This window comes from Mus pahari, chromosome 4 (assembly GCF_900095145.1).
Source record: "Mus pahari chromosome 4, PAHARI_EIJ_v1.1, whole genome shotgun sequence".
In the NCBI taxonomy this organism is placed as follows: domain Eukaryota; kingdom Metazoa; phylum Chordata; class Mammalia; order Rodentia; family Muridae; genus Mus; species Mus pahari.
The window spans coordinates 84,729,230-84,741,266 of record NC_034593.1 but is presented as its reverse complement, the minus strand read 5'-3'; the positions used below and the strand labels follow the sequence as shown (position 1 = coordinate 84,741,266).

At 41.0% G+C, this 12,037-nt stretch overlaps 1 protein-coding gene across 5 annotated transcripts in view; it reads right to left on the bottom strand.

The window, feature by feature from the left end:
• Tdrkh (tudor and KH domain containing) overlaps positions 1 to 7,333 on the bottom strand; it is a 20,048-nt gene extending 12,715 nt beyond the window's left edge. For 3 of the 5 annotated variants that reach the window (XM_021195688.2, XM_029537759.1, XM_029537761.1), the window contains exon 1: positions 7,215 to 7,333. The gene's annotated coding sequence lies outside the window, so the exon portion shown is untranslated. The remainder of the gene's footprint in view (positions 1 to 7,214) is intronic. The other 2 variants (XM_029537760.1, XM_029537758.1) reach the window with 1 other exon arrangement.
• Positions 7,334 to 12,037: the final 4,704 nt, after the last annotated feature.

Genomic DNA, 12,037 nt, shown 5'->3' with positions numbered 1-12,037 from the left:
TGTAGCTGTCTTCAGACACTCCAGAAGAGGGCATCAGATCTTGTTACAGATGGTTATGAGCCACCATGTGGTTGCTGGGATTTGAACTCTGAACCTTCGGAAGAGCAGTCGGGTGCTCTTACCCACTGAGCCATCTCACCAGCCCCCCCCCCCACTGCAATTTCTTATCCCACATGTCTAACCACTCATAATTGCTTCATAGTATCTCAATTTTCTAATGCTTTCTTCTCCATCCCCACCCTTTCATTCTTTTCTTTCTAGACAGGGTTTCATGTATCCAAAGATGGCTTTGAACTCTTTTTAAAAAACTATTTTAATTATGTGTGTGCATGTATCCGAGGAGGTCATAAACATTGGCTCTTCTGTAGGTGGAGTTTCAAGCAGTTTTGAAGTGCCTGATGTGGGTATTGGGAACCAAACTTGGGTCTTAACTGCTGAGCCATCTCTTCAGCCCCACATTCTCTCTTCTTCCTTTCTTCCTTCCTCCCTCCCTCCCTCTTTAAAGATTTACATATATATATACACCCACATACACTGTAGCTGTACTGATGGTTGGGCTTCATGTGGTTGTTGAGAATTGAGTTTTTAGGACTTCTGCTCGCTCCGGTCAACTATGCTCGCTCAGTCTCTGCTTGCTTGGGCCCAAAGATTTATTTATTATTATACTTAAGTACACTGTAGCTGTCTTCAGACACACCAGAAGAGGACGTCAGATCTCATTACGAGTGGTTGTGAGCCACCATGTGGTTGCTGGGATTTGAACTCAGGATTTTCAGAAGAGCAGTCAGTGCTCTTACCTTCTGAGCCATCTCGCCAGCCCCAACATTCTCCTTTCTTAAAAGAATTCCATTTTGAGTCTTATTTCCCCCAACTTCTTTTCCTGCCCCCTTGCTTTTATTTTCTCTTCTTGAATACCTTCCCATTGGTCATCAAAGTCACCAGCAACTGCACTGCTAAATCCAAAGGTCAATTTTCAGTTCTTATATTACCTGACTTTGCTACAGTATCTAGTATAGTTTGTGATATCCTTTTCTTTGTCCTCCCCCCCCCCCCCAGGAACTCATAGATGGTAGGCAGTGGTCCTTACAAGCCACCCATCCTTCTTTTTTTCTTTCTCCCTCCTTCTTCCCAGATGTTGGGTGAATGTTCTACTACTGAGCTATATTCCCAATCTCACTTCTTTGTTGACCCTGGTCTCTCTGTAGCCCAGCTTGGTCCTGAACTTGAGGTACTTTCTGCTTTAGTCTCTCAACTGCTGGGATTACAGGTGTGCAGCATGTTCATGCCTTCCAGTTTTTAAAATGTTTTGAAAGGGTCTGTAGCTGGTCTTTGCTACTTTGTGAGGTCTTCTTTTTCCCACCCTTTATTGCCCCACCCTGTTTCACCCCCTATCTAGGAAAGAAATAAGGATAGATAGGAAAGGAGGGGGGGGACAGAGAGGGAGAAGAGAGTGGAGAAGAGGGAGCGGGAGAGAGAGAAGGAAGGGAGAGAGATCTCTGAATCTAATTTTCCTAATTCCTTTTCTTTCTTTGATTACTACAAACTGCAATCAGCCCCCTTGAACAATAACCACCAAACCCATCTCTAGGGGCCCTAGCATTTATATACCCTCTGAAAATTTCTCAGAATTCCAAAAGTCTCATAATGGCAGAAACTATCTGTAGCTGGCAAAACCATGCCTCTGCTAGAGCATGAGACAAATTATAGTCAGCTGCTTGGAAGCAGCCCCATATCCTCACATCTGGGATTAAAATGAAAGTATATTCTTTCTTTCTTTATTTTTTTTAAGATTTATTTATTTACTTATTTATTATATATAAGTACACTGTAGCTGTCTTCAGACACTCCAGAAGAGGGCGTCAGATCTTGTTACAGATGGTTATGAGCCACCATGTGGTTGCTGGGATTTGAACTCCAGACCTTCGGAAGAGCAGTTGGGTGCTCTTACCCACTGAGCCATCTCACCAGCCCTGAAAGTATATTCTTATATGTATTTAAAAGACACCAGAATTTCAGAATTATGACTACTGGCTCTTGCTAAGTTACCCAAATTGGCCTTAAACTCAAACTCATTCTGTGGCCCAGTGAAGCCTTGAATCTATACTATTACCGCCTCCCAAACAGCTGGAATTATGGGCCTATATACCACTAGGCCTGCAATATCCTCTTTTTAAAAACATTTTCTTCATTTGGCTTTCCCAATACTATATACTTTTGATTTTTAACTTCATTTCTGGTTGATATATCAAGTCGTGCTTAGCAGTTCCTTCTCTGTCTACCTGTTTTTAAACCTCCAAATATTGGACTGTCCCAGGAACCCATCTCTTTCCCCAATTCTGTGTTCTACCTCACTTCCTGGGTGATCTCATCAAGTTTCATTAATGGCTTCAAATTCCATCTATGGTCTCATAACTTCCCAGTTTGTAGATCTACTTAGAAATTTCCTCCTAAACTATGGGTTTGCATCCAATCACTTTTTCCCTCTGTCTGTCTGTTTGCCCATCTTTCTTTCCTTCCTTCTTTCTTTTTCCTTCCTCCCTTCCTTCCTTCCTTTTCTTTCGCAGTGTCTTGCTAGATAGTTGGCATAGAACTAAATAGCTCAGGATGGGTTTGTGATCCTCCTATCCGGGCACCCTAAGTGGATAGGTTTTTCTGCCACCACACCCAGCTGTCAGTAACATTTATCCACTCCACTCTGACCCACATTTTATTCCTCTGTTCTGTAACACTGTATGAGGCTGGGGTGTCACTCAGTGGTACAGTACTTCCCTAGAATGTTCAATTCTCGGTACCATGGTATGTGTGGAATTATATTTAAAGTAATACAATTGCTTAATTATATCACCATATTTGCCATCATCCTCAAAGCTAGAAAGCTTCAAGTAATGTTTCCTTTCAAAACATTCCAGTAGTTTTCTATATTGCTATGATTAAAATTTATTTGATAACTTGCAAGATTATTTCTCATCTCTACATAATAATGTAAATTCCTCAAGGGTACACATTTTCTTTCCTTCTTCAGTGCTTAGCATACAATAACCAACCAACATTTTTTGAATGAATACAATTTTTAAAAAATTTTAATGTGGCTCTCAGCTGCTTAAGTGTAAATTTCTTAATGAAATGAAAGATAGGTTGTGGTCTGATCTTTGTTTGACATCTTTATGGCCTCATATTCTTACTCTGTATTTGCTATGAAAATAGGATGTACTTCCATATATCCCTCTGACATGCACCTGTGTCTTTTTAGCCTCACCAGTGTCCCTATCAAAGTTCTATTCTTTCAAGTCTCATCTTTAATGTTACCTCTCTGAAGCCTCAGGGGTTCCTAGTATTGACTGATGTAGGTCACACTACTCCATCTATAGTATTTGTCTGTTATCCTGCTTCTTCTAAACTACTGGCTTTACTAGTGCAGTTTAAGCACATTAAGCACTGCCATGTGCTAGATACTACTGTGGTACTAGGAACACAAAGATTAAAAAATAAAAAATGCTGAGATCTACTATAGCAGTCACTTTATATACATTATTCAACATTAACATAACCTTTAAAGTAGGAAACAATAACCTCATTTTTACAAAGGTACACATCTACCTGAAAAGTTTATTTAACCTATCACCTAAAGTTGAGTTGTTATTTGCTCATGAAAGTCTTAAGTGATTTCAGAAGATTCTTAACTTTCCTTTTACTTAAACTTTCAGGGTAATAGTATATAATCCCTTATTTTGATCAATTTCAATTCAAAAATTAATAACCACTTGCAGAAAACACTATAGATGATAAAAATTAAACAATGTAATTCTAGGTATTATGATATAGTAGAACAAAATATAATGTGTCCAGGCAAGGTGACATACTCCTACAATCCTAACACTTGGGAGTCTGAGGCAGAATGTCTGCCAGTTGAGTCTAAGCCAGGGCTACACAGGGAGGCTCTGCCTTAAAACTAAACTCAAACATAGTGTGTGTGCGTGTTTTGAGACAGGGGTCTCACTGTGTAGTCTTGGCTGGTCTGGAATTCACTATGTGAACCAGGTTGCCCTAAAACTCAAGAGATGCATATGCCTCTGCCTACAGGTGCTGGAATTATAGGCATGTATGTAACCATTATACCAGGTCAAAATGTAGTTTTTTTAATGAAAATTGCTTAAGCATGAGTAAATATAGTTTGTTATAATTTGTATCCAGGTATAAAAATTCAACCCAGATAATAATAAAAATATTGGGTTGGGGAAATGCTATAAGCCCAAGGACCAGAGTCTGGATTCCCAGAACCCATGTGAACTCAAGTGGTGGCTATCTTCAATACTATGCCTCAGAGGCAAAGACTGGATCCCTAGGGTTAACTGGCTAGCTAGACTAGACAGAATTGGTGGGTTTAGTGAGGGACCCTGTCTCAATAAATAAAACAGAGAAATTGAGGAAGACATTTGGTCTAGTATCTACAAACTCTAGTATCTACACATACATATGTGCCCATGAACATATGAACATGCATATAGGTGTGTGCACATATAAAATTAAAATGTCTTCAACTTCAAAAAATAATTTTTGTTCTAAGTAAGGTTAAAAACATACTCATCAATACAGAACCTACTCTGCAATAAAACTGATATAAATGTGCTCCCCCTAAAAGCCTAGATGAAAAAAAATCAAGAGAGAGAAGAGACTAGTATGGAAATCTCACTCCCAGGAGTAGATACAAACTGGTAAAGAGATTAGAGGTGGATTTTTATTTTTCTACTGGTATTACAATTTGCATCTGGAAGTGTAGCTTAATAGTAGAATCCCAAGTCTGTGTCTTAAGGTCCCAAGCTCCAGCACCCCCATATCAACCACAGAATCTTGTACAAACATTTGCATCTGGTCTTATAGAGGTCCCCAATTTGTTCCCAACACCCACATCAGGTAACTCCAACTCCAGGAGATCTGACACCCTTTTCTGGCCTCCACAGTCATCCACACATATACAAGTAAATAAAAGTAAATTAATCTCAGAGAAAAGATACTGTATATTTATATCTTGCCAATTTACTCAAATAAATAAATATGGGGTTCCAATATGAACTTGGTTCTGAGAACATAGCAGACAAGAAAAACTTAGCTGATTTCAAGGAACTTTTTGGATGACAAGGGAGGCGTGCATACCCTAGAGGAAAATCAAAGTAAGTCTAGCTCGATGTATTTTCATGTTCTTTTTTTTTTTAATGCTACATTTGATCTCATAATTCATGTTATATGGCATAGAAATCAATTTTAGAACTGGGCTGGATCTTAAAAGATTCTTTTGTTCCATTCATGTTACAACCGGGGAAACTGGGGCTTAGAAATATAAAAAGATCTTCCTTAAGATCACATAACTAGTCCATCAGTTTTAGAATATGCAAGGGAAATAACTGTTCTGAAGGTCAGTCATTAGTGTCTCTTTATAGAGACCCATAGTACTAGTTTTTCAGTTTTGAAACTATCAGAATCATAGTCAAGGCTATCTGATATTTTTCTGAATCTGCATCCAAATTTCCTAAATCCTGACTTTCACAGTGCCCCAAACTCACGTTCACAGCACATGTCAGGCTGTTTTTTAATCACATTTACTTATGTCCATGCAAGTATGTGTCCTGGCATGAATACAGAGGTTGGAGGACATTTGGGAATCAGTTATCTTGACAACTCTGTGTCAAGACGGAAATGTGATGGTCAGTAGACAATTCTGTGGAGTTGGTTCTTTTACTCTCAATCATTTTTGATGATTGACTTCATCAAGTTTCCCTTGGCTGCATTAACCATCTTATTGGCCCCTGTAATTCTTGATTAATGACTCTGTCTGTTATGACAATAATGAACTGAAAGTAGTAACAGACCAATAGTTATCTAGAGCATGTATCAATAATAGAAAAACCAAAGCATGAATTGGTAGTACAAATACTGAAGACCTAGCAACTGATTTATGGTAAGGTAGAGGGCAAAGTCAAGGAGTTAGTTATAAAGTTTCTGAATGAGACACCTGGTAGATGGTATGCCAGAAAACACTGATGACTTTTGTGGAGGGAGTATATGTTACAGGGTGTGACAAGGACAGGTTTGCTGGGTAATATCCATTTGAACCAACAGGCAAATCTAACCAGATATTACAAGTAAATTTGTGCTGCGTTACTAAGTGATGCTATCATAAGGGATAGGCTAGTGAACTCAAATCAGGCAAACCAACCAGGATTTTACTTAAAACACCAATGAGGTCTGAGCCTGGTGTGAAAACTCATGCATATAACCCCAACAGAGAGGAGGTGGAGACTGAAAGAACTAGAGCCCAAATTCATTCATAACAAGTACAAGGCCACTGTGGGTGACAAGAAATCCTGTTTGGGAGTGGTAATGGTGAGGAAGCCAGGTGTCCAATCCCCAAAATACCAGTACCTGAAAGGTGGTGGTAGAGGGATCAGCAGTTTAAGGATGGCTACAGGACAAGTTCCAAGTTCTTGGCCAGTCTGGGTAGACTACAAGAGATGATGTCTCAAAAACCAACCAATCAGCTGGAGAGACAGCTCAGTGGGTAAGAGCACTGACTGCTCTACCAGAGGTCCTGCGTTCAACTCCAAGCAACCACATGGTGGCTCCCAACCATCTGTAATGGGATATGACGCCCTCTTCTGGTGTGTCTGAAGACAGCACCAATGTACTCACATATATAAAATATATAAACCCTTTTTAAAAAAAAAACAACCAAACAATCAACCAACTAACTTTCGAGAAAGGAAGATTGATAGACAATCAATCAATCCAATCTAGAGTGTTCTGGTGCTGGCCTGTTCCGTACTTCCACCTCTCCAGAGACAAGGGCTGGAGGATTTTGAGTTCAAAACCAGCTGACTGTCACAGATCCTGTCACTAAAAGATAACAAAACATCCTGCAGCTACAAACAGCCACTGGACTAAGTTGAGGAAGGTAAAAGGCAAATGAATAAAAGGTCCCTCGTTTCGAAGAGAGCCAGTTTAGGAGTGCAGAGTTGTGGCGAACCCTGGGGGCCTAGCTCCCCGGCCCAGACTCCCAGCACAGCCGCCCCACGCGGTGATCCGCGAGGGCCTCGCCCCTCGCCCCCAAGTGTCCCACGCCTCCCGACCCTCAGTCCCGCGCTTCGGCCTTCCAATAGCCAGGGTCCCTACCGCTCTGCTTCTACCACACCCCAAACTCCCGTCTCGCGCCCTGCCTTTACCGCTCCTCCAGAGTTGCGCGTTGTGCGCTTCGCCTCGCACCTCACCCGCTCCGCCGCCGCCCCGTCGCTCCCTCTGCGCAGCCGCCTTGCGGGTCGCTTTTCAGCAGCCTCTTGCTCCGCCCCCGCAGCGCGTCCTTACCAATTAACGCTCGCTTTGAAGTCTGACCAATCGCGCTCCTCCGCCGCAGCCAATCCTTCTGCGGGCTGCCGTGAGCGACGTGGCCGGTGCGTGCTGAAGTCCAATTACCCGGATGAAAGTCCAAGCCCGCCCACGTCTGCAGCCAGTTAGAGCCCCGGGAAGCCGATGCTGTTAATGGAGCTTGCACCTGCTGGGAATTAAGCAGCCAATTAGAGGCTTCTGGAGTCCTCGGTCCTCCTCTAAGGAGGTTGTGCAGCCTTAGGCCACGAGGGAAGTCGGCGCTCCGAGGCTGGGGGGGTTGGGTCACTGGTGGGTGTCCCAAGTTCTACGGAGTCATTCCGCGGCCAGCGGCCTTGCGACCCGATTGCGACGCCTTTTTATCTGTTAAGAATTTCTGCCTGGATCGTCCTCCCACCCCCATCTTGGCCAGGGGACAGGAAAGCAACTGTGTTAACGGAGTGAAATGGGGGCGGGCGCTGCGCACAACACGTGGACCGAAAGTCACCGTGGCCACCACCCCGGGTAAGGCAGCTGCGGGAGGAGCGCGCCAGCGGGGGAGGCCCCCTGCCTTGCCCCGGGCCGTGGACCTGCGTGCGGAAGGGGGAGCATTTAACAGGCAGCGGTTTGCTTGGAAAACTGAATTCCTGCCGCCGCCTGGGTCGTTCACGAACCGTTAGGAACGGTTGGCCCTGCTACCACCTTCACTCTACGGCGAGGGCACAGTCGCTTCGAGGATGTTTTGTGCTGGCGCATGATGAACACTCATTAAACATTTGTTGAGTGAACATAGCATTGTGTCTGGTCATTCAGATGTCTTTGGGTCAGTTTCCTATTATTTATTATTATTATTATTATTACTACTACTACTACTACTGTTATATGTTGCTATGTTGTCCAGGCTGTTCTCAAATTCTGTTTGTTTAGGCTCTTGAGTAGCTGGGCTTGCAAACATGCTCGCCTTCTAGCCATCCAAAATATATATTTGGATAAATAATACATGCACCTTCAAGAAGATTCACAAGTAACAAAAGGTTATTGAAGAAAATGTCCCTTCAGAGACAACAAGTATAACCAGTTTCTTGGGAAATTTTTCACAAGCTATCCCACACTTAAAATACATGTAAATGTATTTTTACACAGCTGAAAACATGCTATAGATATGATTTTATAACTTCCTATTTCAAAGTAACATACCTTTCTGACTCTTAGTTAAATCTCAAGATATGACATGAATGTAGAAGATGTATTTAACCAGAACTTTTAACATGTTTACTTTTAAGCATACATCTCGTTGCACTTTAAATTTTTTACTTATGAGACACAGTATCTCTATATAGTCTTGGATGGCTTGGAATGCTTTGTGTGGACCAGTTGTGTTTGTTTTGTTTTGAGACAGGGTGTCTCTTTGTAGACAAGTCTGGACTCAAACTTACAGAGATACACCTGGGCATGTATCACCATGTTCAGGTTAATTTTGCTTTTAAATGACTATCTCCATGGTAAATACTTACGAATACAAACATCAGCTCCAAGAATTGTGCCTTGTTATTTCATTTGAATGTACACAGCTTTGCAAAGATTTTTCCCACAAACATTTTCCCAGTTTTTATTCAGTTAACAATATTTGAAAAGGCCTTGATTTCGTATTGCCAGATTGCCTTCCACAGAAGTTTAAAAAGTTTTGCACCTACCAGGCATGCATGAAAAGGACCTGTTTGATAGCATACTGACACCATATGTTGTCACACAGCCTGATTTTTTTTTTTTTGGACAACCCAATAATAAAAATTAACATGTTATTGCAACTTTAATTTTCATTTCATTTATTATAAGTAAGGCTGCATGTAATGTGTTTAAGTGCAATTGCACTTTATGCAAGTTGTTTACATGCTTTGTTAATATTTTACTACTTACTAAATCCTAATATTTATTCATTGTACATATGTTAGAAGTACTTCCCTCTTTTTTAAGTTTACTCTGTTTTCCATTTTTATTTATTTAAATAATTCTTATTTTTATGAGTATTTTGCCCGCATGCATATATGTGCACCATGTGTGTGCCTGGTGCCTACAGAGGCTTGGATCCATTGGAACTGGAGTGACAAGTGGTTGTGAGCTGTCGTGTGAGTGCTGGAAACTGAACCAGGGTCCTCTAGAGAATAGCAGCCAGTGTCTTAACTGATAAGCATTCTCTAGCCTCTATTCTATGTAATTTCGAACTTTGTTTACGGTTTTGCTGTACAAGAGCGTGTGTGTGTGTGTGTGTGTGTGTGTGTGTGTGTGTGTGTGAAGCCGGAGAGCAATCATTGAACACAGACATCTTCCTCAATCATTTTCCACCTTAAAAACAAGCAAACTGCCGGGCGTGGTGACGCTCGCCTTTAATCCCAGCACTCGGGAGGCAGAGGCAGGCGGATTTCTGAGTTCGAGGCCAGCCTGGAGTGAGTTCCAGGACAGCCAGGGCTACACAGGGAAACCCTGTCTCAAAAAAACCACCCCCCCCTCAAAAAAAAAAAAAAAAAACAAACCCAAACCAAACCAAACAAGCAAACCAACCAACTAACCAACCAGGCTGGGAGATAGTGGTGCACACCTTTGATCACAACAGAAAGCAAAACAACAAAAACAAAACATAATGCCAATCTCTCATTGAACCTGGAACTAGTGTCTAGGCTAGGCTAGCTGGCCAGTGAGCTGCAAAGATCAGCCTTATCCTTCACTCCCGAGTTGTACCATTGCCCCAGGCTTTTTATGTGAGTGCACCAATCCCAATTTAGGTCTTCACGTTTACAGAGCAGGCCTTTAACTGGCTGAACCACCTTCACAGCTCCAGTAATTTTTATGTAGTTGAATTTATCAACATTTTTAAAATAACTTTTGGGGTTCATATCATTTAGAAAAGTCTCTCATTACTTAAAATTAATTTAAAAACCCTTGGGTTCTGTTTGTTTTGTTTTTTGTTTTTTTCAAGACAGGGTTTCTCTGTGTAGCCCTGGCTGTCCTGGAACTCACTTTGTAGATCAGGCTGGCCTCGAACTCAGAAATCTGCTTGCCTCTGCCTCCTGAGTGCTGGGATTAAAGGCGTGCGCCACCACGCCCGGCAACCCTTGTTTTTCTTAAAGACACTTTATATTTTTGAATGTATAAATTTTTGACTTCTGGAATTTATTATGGTATAAAGATGTGAAACAGATGTACAACTTTTATCTAACTTTTCATATTTTCTATATTTTTGAATACCACCTTTATACTATTCAAATTCTTACCTATCTTTGAGTCTATTTTATTTCATGTACAAATATTTTATCTTCACGTATATCAGTGTACTGTGTGTAATCTTGGTGTGTGAAGAGACCAGAAGAAGGTGCTAGATCCCCTGGAACTGGAGTTACAGAAGCCACCATGAGGATGCTAGGAATCAAACCCAGGTCCTCTGCAAGAGAGCAAGTGCTTTTGACAGCTGAGCCACCTCTTCAGCCACCTCTTGAAGCCTATTTTGCTCCATTGATCTATTCATATTCTAATGCCACTAATACATGCTATGTATTTTGACACAATTTAAAAAAGTAATTCATAGTACATGTACAAATGATAAATGCACAATTTGTTGGTTTGTGATTGGCTCTTGCTCTGTAGCACAGGCTGGCTCGGAAGTCACTATGTAGTCTAGGCAATCCTGCCTTACCCTCAAGAGTTCTGGAACTACAAGTATAAGTTGCCATATGGTCATTTTATATGTACATATTTTTTTCAAAAATGGATTATCTTTTGTAAGCAGCACCAAATCAAGAAGAAACATTACCTATGTCTGAGAAGCCACTCATGAGCCCTTTCCTGTCAGTACTCTCCTCAAGAGGAAATCGCAGAATATGTACTCTCTTGTGTCTAGCTTCCTTTGAATTACTTAAGCAAGATTCAGGCTTAATGTATATAAAGCTTGTCTATTTATCATTCTTACTGTGTCATAGTATATTGTGAAAATTGTCCATAATTTGCTTTTCTGTCTTATTGCTAATGTTATTTTTTATTGGAATCACATATTTTTAAAGGAGGATTGTTGTATTTATAATCTAGAATCTTCACATAAGTTTATGTCATGGATGTCCCACTGTTGTATTTTACAGTTTTCATCATTTAGAACTTACATGCATCTTAAGATTATTCATAGATATTTGAATACCTTGATTAGTATAGAAATTTAAAAATATTTTATTTTCATGTGTATATGGGTATGTTCATATGAATTTGGGTAGGCTCTAAATTCAGGTTCTTTGCAAGTGCAGTAAACACTCTTAATTGGGGAGCTGTCTCCAGTTTACCCTTTACATGTTTTTAATTAGTTTATTTGTTGTGAGGTTGTGTGCGAGTGTATGATGAGAGTATGGCAGTCAGAAAGTGTGTTTGTGTGTGTGTATGTTTTCTTGAATGCATTGTGGTGCATGTGTAACAGCCACAGAACAACTCGTGAGAGTTCGCTGTTCCTTCCACCAAATAGGTCCAGGGGATTGAATTAGGTCCTCAGGCTTGGTGGCAATCACCATCACCTACTAAGTCATTTTGTTAGCCACTGTAGTTTTTTTTTTTTTTTTAATGCTAGAAGGTAGAATATTTAAATCCGGGCTGGTGAGATGGCTCAGTGGGTAAGAGCACCCAACTGCTCTTCCGAAGGTCCGGAGTTCAAATC